We start from the raw sequence: 17,796 nt of genomic DNA, 5'->3' as shown, positions 1-17,796 counted from the left end.
TGTCCAGACTCTATTATAATATATAATATTTATGAAGAATTTCTCCAAGCGGTTACGCCTCTTCTCGTCTCTCTTTCTCCTTTTCCCTCTGTGTCTTTCTTCTTTTTTGCTACCTGTGTGAATGATGTGATTTGTGATATAAGGATATATAAATAAAATGTATTTGACTTTTGATTCTTAAACTATATTCTTGTTGTACTAGTTGACTGGTGCACCCCAGGGCTCCAAACTTGGTCAGTTCTTTTTTTATTCCCTCTAAACGCTTGTAGATCTGCTATTTTCGCAGAATGTTTGTCCCAGAATAAGTGATGCAATGCATTGTGTGCTCAGTGATGTTGACCCGTGATCTTTTGGATCTAAAATGTCATCACTTAAAGGTAGGTTAAGTGATATTCTTTGATTAAAACAAAAAGTATTCTGTTAACAGGTTAAAGCACTATATTTTGATAGTAATCATTGATATACAGTGTTTGTTCAGTAACAGAGTCTCCCTGTCTCTCCAGCTCTTTAAAACATAACATGCATTTCCAGGTGGTTACAAAATTCCAGCCAATCAGGAGAGAGTACCCATTTATCAGCTTCAATTGTATAGTGTTCCAGTAAAATGTTGTCTGCTCATTTCTTTGTGTCATTACCTCCAATTTCACTTGTTTAATATGTATCCTGTGTGAGTTCTCTATCCTGATTGGATAAAATTGGTATCCCAACCTCAAAATGCATTTCCTGTTTAATAGATAGCTGGAGAGACAGCTAGGGAGACCCCTGTTACTGATCAAACACTCTATAAAAATGATTACTATTAGAATATAGAGCTATCTAACACTTATTTAAAAAAAATATATATATATCACCTACCTTACCTTTTTAATATTTTTCTCCTATTTGACATTTGTGTTAAATCTTGTCAAAATGAGTGTATGAATCCTTCTGGCCAAAATGTTCACCCTTGAAGTGGACATTTGTGACATTTGTAATGAAACTCACCTCCATGCCTTCCTGACAATGGGACGGATGTGAGGTCACAGTGACCTTGACCTTTGACCACCAAAATGTAATCAGTTCATCCTTGAGTCCAAGTGGACGTTTGTGCTGAACTTGAAGAAAGTCCCTCAAGGCGTTACTGAGATATCCTGTTCACTGACAACCCCCAATCAGGATGCCTCCGGCCACAGCTGTCGCCACCGGTGAAGGCATAACATAATGGGACAGACAGACAGACATACAGACAGACAGACAGACAGACAGTTGTGGAGAAAGCTTTCGCAGGAAAATAGCCGATCGACAAGCTCACAACGCGTTGTGAGCTTGTCGATCGGCTATTTTCAGCGGAAGCTTTTTACACAATAACAGAAATCAGAAAAGACACTAGTATAGAGCCTTGAGGGACTCGGGTTTAAGTGGTTAACACATGCACCCTGAGGCTTGCTGGCTACTGCAGTAGTTTTATGTTTTGGATCAGAGACATCATTCTAGCTCCCTCTTCCCCCCTAATAATGTCTGAGTAGTACAGTAGTCTCACATCTAGTGAGTCACAGAGAGGCAGGGAAAAGGCCACACGACTCACGCAGCCATAAAACATGTATTATTTGTGTCCGTTGCTAAGGATATGGAAGGTGAATAAGGGAGCCCAGTGTTTGGCTGTAAATGTTGTGAGATATAGATATTATAGCTTAGTTTTAATGAATAAAACATATTTTTAAGCCAATCTCTATGGTAGAATATGTGGTAACACTTTACTTAAAGGTTGGGTCTATAATGCATTATAATCACGTTTATAATGCATTATATTGCGCTTATCATTATAACACTTGTTATAAATGTTTATAATCATGAATTAAATGTATCACAAGGTTTGGTCATAACATTATAACTACCTTAACTTAGTTGGTTATAAAGTGTCTTTGTTATAAGTTGTTATGCATAATTATAAACATTTATAACAAGTATTATATTTAAGTGCATTATAATGTATTATGATGCATTATAATGCATTATAGACCCAACCTTTTAATTATGAGTGTTACCTGGTAGTTATAGTGTGATGACCAGGCAGCACTTATACATTATATTATAATTTGTAATACTTAATAAACCTTGTTTAAGTTGTTATGCATAATTATAAAGTGCATTATAATGAATTATAAATGTGTTTATAACACATTATAGACCCAACCTTAATATAAAGTCTTACCAAATATGTTAATATGTAACATGTAACATAACTAGCACATCTGCAGTGATTGGAGGTGGGGTCTCCCTCTACTGCCTGATTTTTAGGTAGGACACCTGCTGGTTGACAAGTAGTGCTGTCTGAAGCTCATAAGCACAATTATCTGGCCTGGTCAGGTAGGTGTCTAGCAACTTGGGTGAGCGGTAGATGTTGGGTGTCTGACGCGGCAGACCAGGGTTCGAATCCCGTTTAGGTTACAGATTGCAGCGTTAAAGCTAAAATTTGATTAGGCATTTCAAACATTTAAGATTGTGATGATCTAGCATTTTCTCAAAATATAACAAATAATAACACTGATTGATTGGACGTACGTTTACCCCATTGCTATTGTCTTGGGTGCAGAGATCAACATAGACAAGTGGTTCTCAAAGTGGGGTCCGGGGACCCCCCAGGGGTCCTTGAGAGGGTTCCAGGGGGTCCCCAGCAAAAGTGATTGATAGTTAGGAACCAAATGGACCTTTGCAGACCTGTAACTCTGAGAGTGTACACAAGAAACCAAATGGACCCTTACGGGTCCATTTGGTTCCATTTCTACGCTCTCACAGTTATGGGGGTCTGTGGCATAATGCTGGGGACAAACTGGGGGGTCCTTGCAAGTAAAAAGTTTGAGAACCACTGACATAGACACTCTAAAAGCAGTGTCATTCACATATCGGTCCCAGAGCAATTTTATTTCAATGAGTAAGCGCCCCTCCTCTCTCTCTCTCACACGATCTATGCAGGGCTCAACGACAGTGCCATGTTTTTGAAAGTCCGCCAAACGTGTTTGTTGACAATAAAATAAATTGTATCCATGGAAATAAAGTGAATCATTTAAAGCTAGTGAAACAATTAGTTTTTTTTGTCTGCCAGGCTGTAAACCGTTTCACACCAGTGCCATGCAAAAATGCAGTGCGGATTTGAATAATACATTTCCTCATCAAATGCGACAAGGAAGTATATAGATTGCAACATTTCATTGGTCAAGCGTGCGCTTTCTCTGATGGAATTCCACAAAAGACAATGTGGTTCACAATTTATTTTCTTGCCACATCAAAGTTCCATTATAACGGACATAATATATTTTTTTCATAAAGTTGCGTGAAAATAATCCACACAGAAAAAGCTGTGAAAAAGCTCATTCAATATCTGTTTGTCTGTCTTTTAGCAAAATAACGTGAGAACCGATTTACCATGAAACGTGGGTTGAATGATCAGTAGGCTGCCAATTACTGTAGTTGGTGGCATGAAGTAACTGAGTACATTTATTCAAGTACAGGTCCTTAAGTACAATTTTGATGTATTTTTACTTTATTATGTCCATTTTTCAACAATTTATACTTCCACTCCACTACACCTCATAGGCAAATGTACCTTTTACTCCACTACAATTATTTGATAACTTCGAACTTCGAAAACATCGAAGGTCAAGGTGAAAACTGAGAAACGATTTTAAACTCGGAGGGAATTATAAGTACACTGTCAATTCTCAGTCAGTGCTCCATCTGCCTGGAATGAGCTCCAGAAGTCCTTAAAATCAGATCACTTCCATCTTTAGGTCATTTCAGGGCAATGGTTTCCAACATTTTTGTTCAGGATTGTAACTGCTTTATTTAATTATAAAATGTTGATTTATCTCTTTTAGTTCTCTGGGTATTTTAGTTTTTTGAGTGTTTGAGTGATTAACTTTTGAGTCGAAAGGTCAAGGTCACAATCGTGGTCAAGGTTACATTTAAAGTATCGCTTATATTAGGGGTTCTCAACCTTTTCTGGATCAGGGCGCACTTGAAAACCTGAAAGCGTCCCCGGCCCACGCACCTGACCACTTGGTGAAGGTCACAATCGCTGACTTGTATTTATAGGGTGATAAATGGTATTACCTTGAAAATCACATACTTTTGGTGGAAGTATGTTTTGCACATGAATAAAATGTTTTTAGTTGGCTAAAACTCACTATAGCAGGGGTCTTCAATGTTTTTCAGCGCAAGGACTCCTTATATTAGCTGAGAGAGAGACCAGGGACCCCCCACTACATATTGTATAAAATGATGTTGCAGATTAATCTTTTCATAGATTTCATTTCAAAGATAGCTTCATAGACTTGTTTGACAGCACTATCATGTTAAATTTGTGGCCATGTGTATTTTCAGACATTTAACCACTTAAACCGTCAGATCTGCTTTTTTTGGCGAATGTTCCCCTCAGAATAGGAATGCTAGGGTTCAAGTGCTTAATGTAAAAAACAAGACTGACATGAAATGTCATTTACAGCTTGGCTAGCAAAGTCTCGCAATCCCAGATTTGACCACCTGGCGGCGCCAGCTTCACTGTTCTATTACATTACAACAACCAATGGTGCACGTGTGCGCATGCACGTTCTCGCGACCAGTGCTGGTTTATGTGCGTGTATGGTGTACCATTAAAGGGACAGTTCACCCCATTTTTTGTCACATCCCTAAGCCAATAATTTGATGACCGGCAGCGGTTCCGGAAGGAGACAAACAGAGTCTCCTTTGTATCTCCTACCGGAACCGCTGCCTACCGGTTCGCTGGTCATCAAATTATTGGCTTAGGAATGCAACAAAAAAGGAATGCGGCACCCGATTTATTATTTTGATTCATTTAGAGCAGAGCCTTTCCAGTTATGTGCAGCACACTGGAAAAGCGTCCTGACTCTGATTTCACATCAAGATGGCGGCAGCACTGCCCCAGAGCCGCCGTTACTTCATCTAGTGGTGATTCCAAGAAATTAAGGACTGTCATATCTTGTTCTGGAATCTCTTTGGCTTAGTTCAGAGCATGGGAAACCATTGGCGACCCATCATTGGCTGGCCTTTAGCCAATAGGGAGAAAAGGGAGAAAGTAACGAGAAAGTGACGACTATATTTGCAGGGTTGGTTTATTGACAGCTTTGCCACATCACACAAAGATTTGGTGGCCCCCCTGCAGTAACTCTGAGGATCCCCTAGGGGTCCCGGACCCCCTGTTGAAGACCCCTGCACTATAGAGTTCTGTGTTACAGTTGTGCAGCCATTCTGTTCTACAGTATTCAACGTGAAGAAAGTTATTAGGGGTAATAACCCAGCGTAGACACAAGGGAAAGTGCTGCCGGGTGGACTTGTGCTGCAACAACAGTCTGTGTCTGGCCAGCACCTGCAGGGCATGGAGGTCAGTGTGGAGGATGTTTTTGGACAAGCTCCCTGCTTTGGCCCCACAGCAAGGTGCCCTGTGAAAATAAACCCGGCGTCTGACCTCAGGCTCCATGTTGCCTTGTTCTCTGGACCTCCCACCTCCCAGCGTGAAGTTCCTCCTCCAGCGCCGAAGCAGCGTCGTCACGGCTGGACGGACGTGCAGGGAAAAAGAAATGGACCCACCACGTCTGAATGAGCCCAGGGGAAAAAGCTAAACAAAAACGATCGACGAGGCGTTTGTTTTGGATTGTCTTTTAGTCTCCACTCTCGGCTTTGTTTCCCCGCTGCGTTGTGGAAAGCGCTGTTTCATGCATTAGCACATTAAGCTAACATTAATCTTCTCTATTTGTTTGTTCGAAGGTTTGCTCTGATGCTCTGAGGCCTCCGTAGCTAAAATATTGACAGCCCGTTTTCAACGTTTTGTCAAAATCTTTCAAAAATCACAAATCTACAAGCTCAGAACATTGTGAGCATGTAGATCACCTGTTTTCAAATAGACAAAGTATACAAATAGGCGAACAAAAATGTTCAACTGCGCCTCAAGCCAATTCAGGCTGGTCCGGTGCATCTCAGGAGCGGGACTGGTAAGCAGTGGTGTAAAGTAATTAAGTACATTTACTTATGTGCACTTTTGAGGATTTTTTACTTTACTGGAGTGTTCCGAATTTTCTATACTTTTACTTCTACTCCACTACATCTCAGAGGCAAATATTGTACTTTGTACTCCACTGCAATTATTTGAAAACTTTAGTTACAAGTTACTTTGTAGATTTTGATTATTATTACAAAACATACATTAACCACTTCAGAAAAGCGACGCGTTGTGAGCTTGCAGATCTACTATTTTCAAAGCATTTTTATACATTTGGAAACTTGTGAAATGGGACATTCTGCATAATGAGTACTTTTACTTTCAGTACTTCAGTATATTTTAATGCGAATACTTTTGTACTTTCATTCAAGTCAATTTTGAATAATGGACTTTTATTTGTAACAGAATATTTCTACATTGTCGTATTGGTACTTTCACTTAAGAACAAAATGTGAGTACTTCTTCCACCACTGCTGGTAAGCATTAAGAAGGCACTGGAGCATCTCGGACAGTTGAAGCCTTTTTAATAGCAGGGTGCAAGTTTCAATGTCAATACATCTTCGTCGGGTCGAACCTGACGAATTATTGACATTGAAACGTTGTCACGCTCTTTTTTACCTGCACCCTGCTATTAAAAAGGCTTTAACCCTCCGAGATGCTCCAGTGCCTGCCTTACAATTAGGGCTTAATTGGTTAATGTAGGCTATATGTTTTGTAATAATAATTGTAGTGTACTTAGAGTACTTAATTGTAGTGTAGAGTACTGTACTTCAGTAAATGTACTTAGTTTACTTTCCACCACTGCTTTGTTCTTTCTTTCTTTCTTTCTTCATTTTATTGCCTGGCAGTGTGTGTGCAGTGTGCACTCTGTGCTCCTTCCTTCTTGTTGGGGTTCATGCCAGGTGAGCCATTCACAGCTGGAATCCATTACTTTTTGATTGATACTTTTGTGAGGAGCATGGCTCTCCTTCCCTCAATCAGTCTTCTGTCATGTCATTCACTTTTGTTTTTAACCTGCTATTGTTCATAATTCATCTTTCTCTTCTCCTCCTGTCCTCTCTCTCTCTCTCTCTCTCTCTCTTGCACGCACGCACGCAGGCAACCTTCCTTCCAAACCTTCTTCCTTTCTCCTCTTCTATGTGCATGGTTAAAACATAATTCTTTTTTTAGAGGGAGAGAGAGGGAGAGAATAATGAGGGTTGTGTGGTGTGAAGAAGATGCAGGGTGCACAGAGTTTACTTGCTGGATGGGAGATGAAAATTGTGTGCGTGCGTGCGTGTGTGCGCGCCTTCTCTCCCCCCACCAGGCTGACCCTTCATCCCTGCTGTGAGTGCAATTCAGTGGAAGAAGCACTTCCATTTTGTTTTACTTTTGGAAAAGTAGCAATACCACAATGGAGAAATACTCCGTTACAAGTAAAAGTCCAGGATAAAAAATTGTACTTGAGTAAAAGTATTGGTATCAAAATATACTTGAAGTACCAAAAATAAAAGCACTCATTATGAAGAATGTCCCATTTCACATTTTTTTTCAAAAATGTCTGTTGTTTTGAAAATAGCAGATCTACAAGCTCACAACATGACACGTTGTGAGCTAATGTAGGTTTTGGAGTAATAATCTAAATTTACAAAGGAACTAGTAACTAAAGATTTCCAGATCATTGTAGTGGAGTAAAAAGTAAGATATTTGCCTCTGAGATGTAGGCTGTAGTATAAATGCTCAAGTGAAGTAAAAGTACCTCAAAATGGCACTTAGGTTTACTTGAGTAAATGTACATTTCAGTGACATCATTTGCACAGAGAGGACTGAGCACAGTTTCTGAGTTCTGCACAGTGTTATTTAAACATGCTGTAAACAACAGTACCGTACCTTGACCACTTAAACCCTATATACAGTACATGGTTGACCGGAGTCCATCACGGCTCTATACTATTCTGCTCTAACTTTTCTGTTGTCGCTCTACTGTAAACTAAATATCTTAGCTGAGCCGATCTACAAGCTCACAATGCGTCGCAACGCGACACATTGTGAGCTTGTAGATCGACTATTTTCTGCGAGAGTTTTCCCCAGAGTAAGGATGGTGAGGTTTAAGTGTTTAATGTTTTATATTGTGTGCAACATTTATGTTGTTTTGATGCTGGTCTAAAATAACAAAACCAAAAAGACATTTGTATTCTCAGTGAGCCCTATACAGTATGTACGCGATTGCAACACGTCCATTTGTAGATCGGCTATTTTTGCTCTCTTTGATGTATGACCAATTTTGGTAACTTTGTTTTCTCATATAATGTCCAAAATAGGGCTGGCTAAGATAATTATCCGTATTATATGAATATCATGATATGAGATAAGATATTGTCTGGGATTCTTGGATGTGGTAATAATTTGTCTTTTCTTGGTTTGTATTCCACTTATACTTTCAAATATCTCTGTCGGGTGGAAACCTCATATGTCCAAAACTGTTACTTTTCAGGATTCAAATAAAAAAATGGCAAAAGTAGAAGATCCACAAGCTCAAACAAGCTTGTGGATCTGCTACTGGATCTGTGACACTGTATGTATGATCAAGTAGGGCGTTAATTTACAAAAAAAACAAAAATATAGGAGATGGAGATGAGAGGTTTCTGCCCAACAGCTTAATGGTGCTGCAGTCAGTGACAGTTGCTGTCCGTCAGAAACCTCATATCTCCATATTTCAACTTTTTACGTTTTTTTCGTATGCCCTACACTACCTCACAACGTGGCTTGTAGATAGATTTTTTTCACTATTTAAAAAATGTTTTTTTTTTTAATACAAGGTTTCTACCCGACAGCAACGATTTGCTGCACCGTGTGGAGGAAGACGGTGCCAAGGCCATCTGTCTGAAATATGGGGATATTTCCCATGCAAACTGGAAGAAAGGTGAATGGTGCACAAAACATGTCTGTGTTTGTTTGTATATACTCAGTGCAAGAGTGTGTATATATATATATACAGTATACATGTACGTGTGTTTATATCTGTGTATGTTTCTGCGTGCATGCTTTTAATTCAACACTCAAGGCGTGTATTGTCACATGGATAACACTCTATACATCCCATGTGTGTAATGCATTGTATAAATATACGTACTTGTGAATGCATTATAATTTGCTTAGAAAACTGTATTATTATAGTTCTAGGAACTCACACACTATATGTGTGTGCGTGCGTGCGTGCGGGCAAGTGATTGTACATCTGTTTGCTGTATGGTTATCTGTGTGTGCATGTGTGAGTGATTGTGCATCTGTATAGGCTATATGGTCTATCTATCTGTGCGTGCGTGTGTGTCCTCCACTGTCTTCTCCCTGAAACAAAAGATGCAAGTCAAGGCTACAGGGTGGAAGTGGTTGAAAGTAAAACAGAGGCTGTTTCTTCTGTCCCCCCCCCCCCCCTCTTCTCCATTTAGCGTGGGTCATTTATTACTTTTCTGTATTCCTGGGAGGCAGGAAACTTGGCCAGCCATTGTTGTGAATGTGGTGGTGGGGGCAGCGGTGTACAGGGGGTTGTAAGGGGCCACTGCTGCAGCTCTGGGCTTTTAGAGCGGAGCGAAACAGAGCAGGGGAAGGGAAAAAGACAAATGGGGGAAATATAGTATGAGAATTATTGAATCAGGAAAAGAATAAAGTATAGCCCGACAGTCAGGCGACTGAGGAAGAGGTGGTCTGGTTCAGGAGGAAGACGATGCTAGCGGCCATGTGTGTGATTGTCCTCGTCGCCGGACACCGCTGCACAGGTGAGTCATGTCCCGTAGCATTTTGTTTCTTCCCCGATACGATACCCGCCAACTTGCGCATCGGACCGATACTGAGTACTGATCCGATACCAATGTGTAATGAAAACATTTTCCATTGGTCATCATGTCCTAACTTCAAAATTGTATCACTGGTCATTTGTGTTGAGAAGTCTCAATGTCTGGATGGAGTATGATAATACATCTTCCTGGAAAGGATTTGAGCGGGAGTTGTTAACCCCTGTAAAAATGAAAGATTTCCTCCTGATGGGTATTTCTACTAGAAAATGTAATTTGTACTATGGTCCGATTTCTTTTCATATTTACTATAGGTGTTTAGAACAGTAAAGAGATTCATAGTATTTAAAAGTAAATGGTGTTCATCCTCTCCTATATGGAATAACAATCATATTCTGTCTGGGGGAGACCATTCATTAATAGGAATTGGGAGGAGAATGGCATTAGGACTCTCCAAGATATGAATGTATCGGTTAATATTCTTGACTTTTAAGATCTAGTCTCAAAATATGGTATCGATAGGCATTCTCTATTCTTTTATTTCAGAGTGAGATCCGCTTGTAGGCCCTATATGGTTCCCTGGGGTACTGAGTTAAAAGACCATCCCATTCTTAGCTGGTTCCAGAGAGCTCCCAAACGAATAGTGTCACACTTATATGATCAATTCAATTATCAAAAATATACACCATCGGCAGGAATGAAAGCCAAATCCTCAATATGCATTTTAAGTTTTGGCACAGAGCATATCTCTGCTGTCCGGCAGCAACCCAGCTAACTCCAAAATGTTCATTTTTCAGGAAATGACAAAAACAAAACAAAAAGTGGATTTAGGAGGTTTTGTTCATCATTGATTAGAACAGCTGAATGGACCTCCAAGCTCACAATGAGGTTGGAGGTCAAAAGGGGGTGGAGCCTGGAGTCAGCTAAAGCAGCTAACTCCACCCCCCTATGGTGAACTTAGCTGGTTTAGCAGAAAGTTTGAGGTTCCAATGGATTTAGCTGGTTTTGTCAGAAGCACTTTTTAATACTTCTAATTGGTTCAATAATGTTTTAATCAACACACAGACGTAAAGGGTGTTCAATGGCCCTGATTTATGGAAAAAAATGCAAAAGTGGAAAAATGGAGTTAGCTGGTTCCTGCCGGACAGCAACAATATGTAACACCCAGAATCAGGCATCGAATGGGATTGGCACCTGACCCGTATTGCACATTCTGTGCCCCGGGAACCTTGAACTCTTTTGTCCATACTCTATGGGAATATCCGGGGATTCTGGAGTTCTGGGGATTTTTTTTAGGGACTTTAACGGACTTAATGGAAGTACAACTGCCAATGGACCCGTTTGTACATCTTTTGAATGATGACTCTAAACGGTCTCTTACTGGAAAGTCACGCAAACACAGTGCAACAAAACAGTGTAAACAGTGTACTGTAAATGGATATATTACTATATCGGAATTGTATAGTTTAACATATTGGCCAATTCTGATTGCATTTCAGGCAGTATCTTTTCCGATACTGGTATATATCGGTATAGGAACAATTCTATCTAGAATTCATTAGCAGGATTACAGAGAATCAACTTTATTGTTACATCACTGGTTAACAGGTGTACAGGTGTACGGGTCCTAGGGTTGAGATCATTTAGGATTTTAAAGATTCTGGTTCCTTAACGATTCTTTCTTAACAGTCCGATTCCATAACGGTTCCCTTTAACGATTACTATGGGGGTTCCAAATGGACCCTTACAGATATGTAACTCTGAGAGTGTACAAATGAAACCATATGGTGGTCTTTGAATTTAAAAAGTTTGAGAACCACCGGTATTGTAATTGGATCGCAGATCCAGAAACTGTTGCAAATGTGATGGAACCAATTCCGGTTCCTCAATGTTGGATCCGGTTCCTCCGGTTTAAATGAAACTCTCCCTTTTTTTGTCCGTGCACCAGAGCATTACATGATGGGAGGGACAGGGTGAAGGTTTGAGAACCAAAGGAACTTGTTTCATGTGGTCATCCTGTGGGCACATGAAAGGCATTGTTTATGAGGTGATGTGTACACTACAAACTACACACTGAAATGAAGTTACAACATGGACTTCTTCTGACATCACCTAAAACAACCCAAAGCTACTACAACAAACACCATATTTTACAGACATACACATAATAACGTGTGTGTCTGTTCATGCGTCTGTGCATGAACACACACACACACACACACACACACACACACACACACACACACACACACACACACACACACACACACACACACACACACACACACACACACACACACACACACACACACACACACTACACTCTTTCCCTCTCTGTTTGCCCTTCACTCTCTTCGTATATTGCTCACTCTCTCACACAGTAAAATATTTAGTGTTAATTTAACGCGAAGTGCTGTTGTTACGGTCCGATCCGTAAATTATTAATTGCTACACCGCTCTGGTCTACGCGGGAACGATGAAGGTCAGGAACCAAGAAAGTATGGGAACGCATGCCCCATCCAGGTGTGCAATAACCGTTACCCATTGTCAGAGTATCCGTTCTATCCAGTCTGTCTGTGTCCATGTATGGAGATCTCTGTAGCTGTCTGTTCTTGCCCCTTTTATACCCATATATGGAGATCCCTGAGGGCATATCAGTTGGATCGGCGGTTTGGACAACTGTATCTCCATATATGCCTATATCGGTCGGATCTGCGGTTATCTGAGCAACTTCGCGCCGGATCCCTCGGGTCCTCTGCAATATGCCGGTCGAGTTTGAAGGCGGTTCTGGAGATGCTCAAAGGATATATAGATTATAGTCGCATGCACACAGAGATTGTTTGAACTCAGGATTTGGTTAGTTTGGACCTGTAATTATGTTTATGAAGGCTTAAGAACAAAAGACATGATTCAGTGAGACACAGGGAAGCAGTGTGGGAGAGACACTGTGGACGACGGTGCAGCCGCCCAGAAGGGTTTGTGAGTGATGGAGGATTTCTTGGGAATACTCGGACACAGAGACAACATGAAGAACCCCTGCTTTCTCCCCCTAATTGCTGTTTAACTTTTCATCCCGAATTATGTAAAAACTTGGCGCTCGACCGCATCATCGGCCACCACGGACTGAGCTGTTTGGGCCTGAACCAAGACAAATAGAAGATCCAGACAGCCCAATGGCTTTTTCTTCCTGTGTGACGTAGGTGGTCGCCCCTTTAGGAGACCAGAAGCAGGTTGGAGTCTATTCATTCCAATGGGAGAGTGAATGTGAACAGAGCTTCTGAATGATTCTTCAGCCCCATGGTCACTGAGCTAGATATTTGACCATTGTTCACAAGTCACACAATCTTCCTAACATTCTGACACTAAAATGGCCTTTTGCATGAGGAATACCCGAATACACCGTTGTGGTAGCAGAGTGGTCCTGGAGCAAACAGAGTTGCAGTGCCCGTAAAGCACCAGAAGCTGGAATGTGCACTTTTGCCTTACAGTATGTTGTGGTTGGAAATGTCAAAGCTGTTAAGATTTGTGTCAAACCGGGGATGCAAGGATACAAGTTCGGGGTGTAGTAAATCAGTTTGCGTTGTGAATCCATGACACCATAAGCCCCTAGTTGATGTATTACTTGAAGCTCATACTTGATGTATAGCTACTGTGGATATATACCTTACCGCACATTCTATAAAAAATGATACTAAATTATCCCCCCCTCTATTTCTGAACGTTCCCCACTGCGCATGCCCCGTTAGGTTTTTTAAGGAAGGTTAGAGTGTGTCTTAGCTGTTCTTTTTAACCTTATTTTTGTCTCCGCCAGGCCGAAAGGCATGGCCGAGACTATGTTTTGCACCCTGTCCGTCTGTGTGTCCGTTGCCCTGTCCGTCTGTGGACAGCTAATCTTCGGCACTGTTGGCTTGCCAATTCTGCCCCAAATGTTTCACATGGGCCTGTTATTGCGCCACCAGGAGGCCACTTTTTGCAAAACATTTTTTTTGACAGTACTCCTACAGATTGTATCCAAACGTCATGCAAATCTGTACACAGTATCTTTATAGTCATTAAACGAAACGTGTCTTTCAGATTTTTCATATTCCATCCTGATTGGCTAAGAATGGCTTCCAAAGTTTGCAGGAGTGCTCTGTTTTGAACAAAATGTCTGAAATCATGAACACAGCATGCAACTTCCATGATATGTTGCACGCACATTCTCACTAGGCCCACTTCAAATTAGCCTCATGGTGGCGCTATAACAGGCCGGTTCGTGTTTTTACCTATAACTGCACCGATCTGTGTAAAACTTTGTATGTGCACTCCTAGAGGCCAAGGAAAAACCTTTACCTTGTATTTTTCACATCTGCCTTTTATAGCGCCACCAGGAGGCCAAATTATTATTACATTTTTGGATAATTATTACGCCTTCAGATTTTATCCAAATGTCACGCAAATCGTGACACGGATCAGTTGGATTTTTCATATTCCAGCCTGATTGGCTAAGATTGACATCTAAAGTTTGCAGTGGCCCGTTTTGAACAAAATGCCGATTGCGGTGCAACTTTGCAAGCACATTCGTTGAGGAACAAATGCCACCCTTTCAACATTGCCCTATCATAGCGCCACCAGGAGTTTTTTTTTCAAAACTTGTTTTTTATATTACTCCTACAAATGTTGTCCAAACATCACGCAAATCGGTAGGCTACATACATATTATCTCTTTAGTAAAGTGATCAAGACGGACCATCCGATTTTTCACAGTCCAGCCTGATTGTCGAATGCCGAACATTGCTGGCCTACACTAACCTACCTGACCTGGCGGAGACCTGTGCTCCGATGAGCACTTTTTCTAGTTTATCTTGTTTTATGTTCATTTTTCGTATTTTTATTTCATTGCAATACACTCTCCGAGTTACGTATCAAAATTAGCTAAGGATTAAGGATTTTTACTGTGTACATGCAACACTATTAGATCATACACAAATTATCTTTTATTGTTCCCTCTTTCTCTCGCCCTCATTATACAGTAACTGTACATACAGAATACATACATAGCTACATACAGACATTTTCCCTCTTTAATCTTTTCTCTCTCTCTGTCTCTCTCTCTCTTTCACACACGTCCACTAACCTCATTTCCTTTATGGGTCCAATTAGACACAGACGTGGAGGCCTGTTTCAGCCCTGGTGTCCGTTTGATGTTTAGGTAGCGACTAACAGGCTTGTCGGGTTTGACACTGTTGACGTGCGTTTCCCGGCCAGTGCCTCATTTATAATTGTCCCCCAAAACAAGCTTTGTGTGTGTGCCTTCCATAAAAAAGACCCTTTTACAGCCAGCCTCCCAGCCGTCACCGTGGGAGCCCACAAAGACAACGATGCTGTATACATGTAGCTTTACGTCATTTTTGACCAGTGGTGGATAGTAAGTACATTTACTTGAGTACTGTACTTAAGTACAATTTGGAGGCATTTTTACTTTACTGGAGTATTTCCAATATTCTATACTTTTACTTCTAAAATATAGTACATTTTAGTCCACTACGATTATTTTGGGGGAAAAAAGATTTTGATTATTATTACAAAACACATATGAACCACCTTCAGCCCTATATCATTTCCCTATTTGAAAAATAGACAATCTACAAGCTCACAATGCATTGTGAGCTTGTAGATCTGCTATTTTGCATTTTGAGTACTTTTTTTACTTTTACTTTTGGTACATGTTGATGCCAATACATTTGTACTTTAACTCAAGTGAAGTTTTGAATAAGGGACTTTTACTTGTAACAGAGTATTTCTGCTTTGTGGTATTTATATTTTTTCCTCCATCACTGTGTGTGTGTGTGTGTGTGTGTGTGTGTGTGTGTGTGTGTGTGTGTGTGTGTGTGTGTGTGTGTGTGTGTGTGTGTGTGTGTGTGTGTGTGTGTGTGTGTGTGTGTGTGTGTGTGTGTGTGTGTGTGTGTGTGTGTGTGTGTGTGTGTGTGTGTGTGTGTTTAATAACATCGGGGCCAAAATAGATCACAGGCATCATTGGCCAGCTTATACTGTAGCTTAATTATTCGCACAGAGCTGTGTTGTTTCACTGCCTGAGAGAGCCGGTTGTCTTTCTGTTTGTCTGGTGGCTTTGCTCATCTCCTTTTCTGTCACTCCTCTGTGTGTTGGGCCTTTCTCCTCGTACCCAAGTCAAACAAACACAGGCACACACAGTCATTCGTTGAAAGCAACTGAGACACACACACACACACACACACACACACACACACACACACACACACACACACACACACACGCTTGCCATGCACACATCATCTCTAAGCGCCTAAATTAGAAATGGTAATGGTTCAGTGGCAGTGCTGTTGGGCATCTCTGCCTACATCTGACTTTTTCAAATATGGTAAATGGACTGCATTTATACAGCGCTTTTCTCCAAAGCGCTTTAAAATGTACTTCACGTTAACCCATTCACACACCGATGGTGGAGGAAACCACACAAGGCACCAACCTGCTCATCGGGAGCAGTTAGTTAGGGGTTCAGTGTCTTGCTCAAGGACGCTTCGACACGTAGCCAGGAGGAGCCGGGAATTGAACCGGGAAGCTTCGGATCCCAAGACGGCCGCTCTACTTCAGTAACAGGGGTCTCCCTGTATCTTCAGCTCTTTAGTAAACAGATGCATCTTCAGGTGAGGATACAAATTATCCAAACAGGAAAACTCATACAGGATACATGATAAACAAGTGAAACAGGAAGTGATGAAACAATGTTACTGGAACAATATAAAACTGAAGCTGGTAAATGGGTACTCTGTCCTGATTGGATGAAATTGACAACAATTGACAAAAGAGCTGGAGAGATGAGGAGACCCCTGTTACTGAACACAATACTCACACTACCTTTAAAGTCCTTAGAACACCAATGAGACCCAGAGTGAGTAGATGTTAGTGAGGACAATTTCTACGAAGGTTGAAATTGGGTGAAGTGCTCCTTTAATGTATACTCCGTGGCATACTGTACTGTGTCGCGAAGCTTTGTGAGCTTATACATCGGCTATTTTCGGTGCACGACACAACCATACAATGACGTACAGTATAAGTCAGACTTGACCTTTCTCCTTCCAAACCCTTCCTGAAAATGAAGAGGGGAAAAACTCATTTTTAGGCCTGGCCTTTGAGAGCAGGGCTGTGTGGTCCACTGCCACCCACACGCGTGGCCTTGTCTCGACAGCTTGAGCCTAAACATTTCCCTTGGTGAGCTGTAATCTGGAGCCCCAATCTGTCTAACCGCGGTGATTCACAGCATCCATAGGTTGGAGAGAGGAAGCTGGGGAAAGCTTCGAGTGGTGGGGAGAATGGGGGAACCCTTAAACCTTTGCCCTTTGTAATTTAGTTTTTAGTGGCATCAAACATAGGATCCAGATGCCGCGATGAAAGGGTTCTGAAGTGTAGTGAGTGAGTAAACCTGTGCGAGCTTCAGTACGGCGCGGCTCAGTCAGAAATGTCCTTGGTCCCTTCACGCCTTGCGGCACTTTGAAGCCTGTCGTGCTATTGTGCCATTTCTGTTTTTTGTATTCACAGAAACAATCATCCGTGCATGAAACACAAAGGAAAAGAAATCTCATGTGCATGCAGAGCAGACAACAAAGAATCAAAAGAGAGGAAAAACTTACATGGAACTGAAAGAGGAAATATTTACCTTTAGAAAGCAATGGCAGTCTCACGAAACATTCTTGCAAACATTGAAACAACCAAAGCTGATTTAACTACTTAAACCCCTATTTACTTTCTTTTTGGCAAATATAGTGATATTAGCACATCACAAGATCACAAGACAAGATCACAGAGCTTGACTGCTAATTTGACTAGTATTGTTTGTTTTGGACTTTTGGACGTGCCCAAAATTTGAATGCCAGATTGAAAATGGTTGCATTGTGTATTTAGTATTTCAAGGTGAGTTATGAAAGGAAATGTCTCCCTCCTCTAATGCACATATAGCGTGTTGGGATTGAGCTGTAAAGCTGCTGTTGGGATTTAGTTCAAGCTCCTCCTCTCTGC

This window comes from Gymnoscopelus microlampas (genome assembly GCF_963454915.1).
Source record: "Gymnoscopelus microlampas genome assembly, chromosome: 9".
Classification (NCBI taxonomy): Eukaryota; Metazoa; Chordata; class Actinopteri; order Myctophiformes; family Myctophidae; genus Gymnoscopelus; species Gymnoscopelus microlampas.
Note: the sequence above shows the minus strand (reverse complement) of the source record.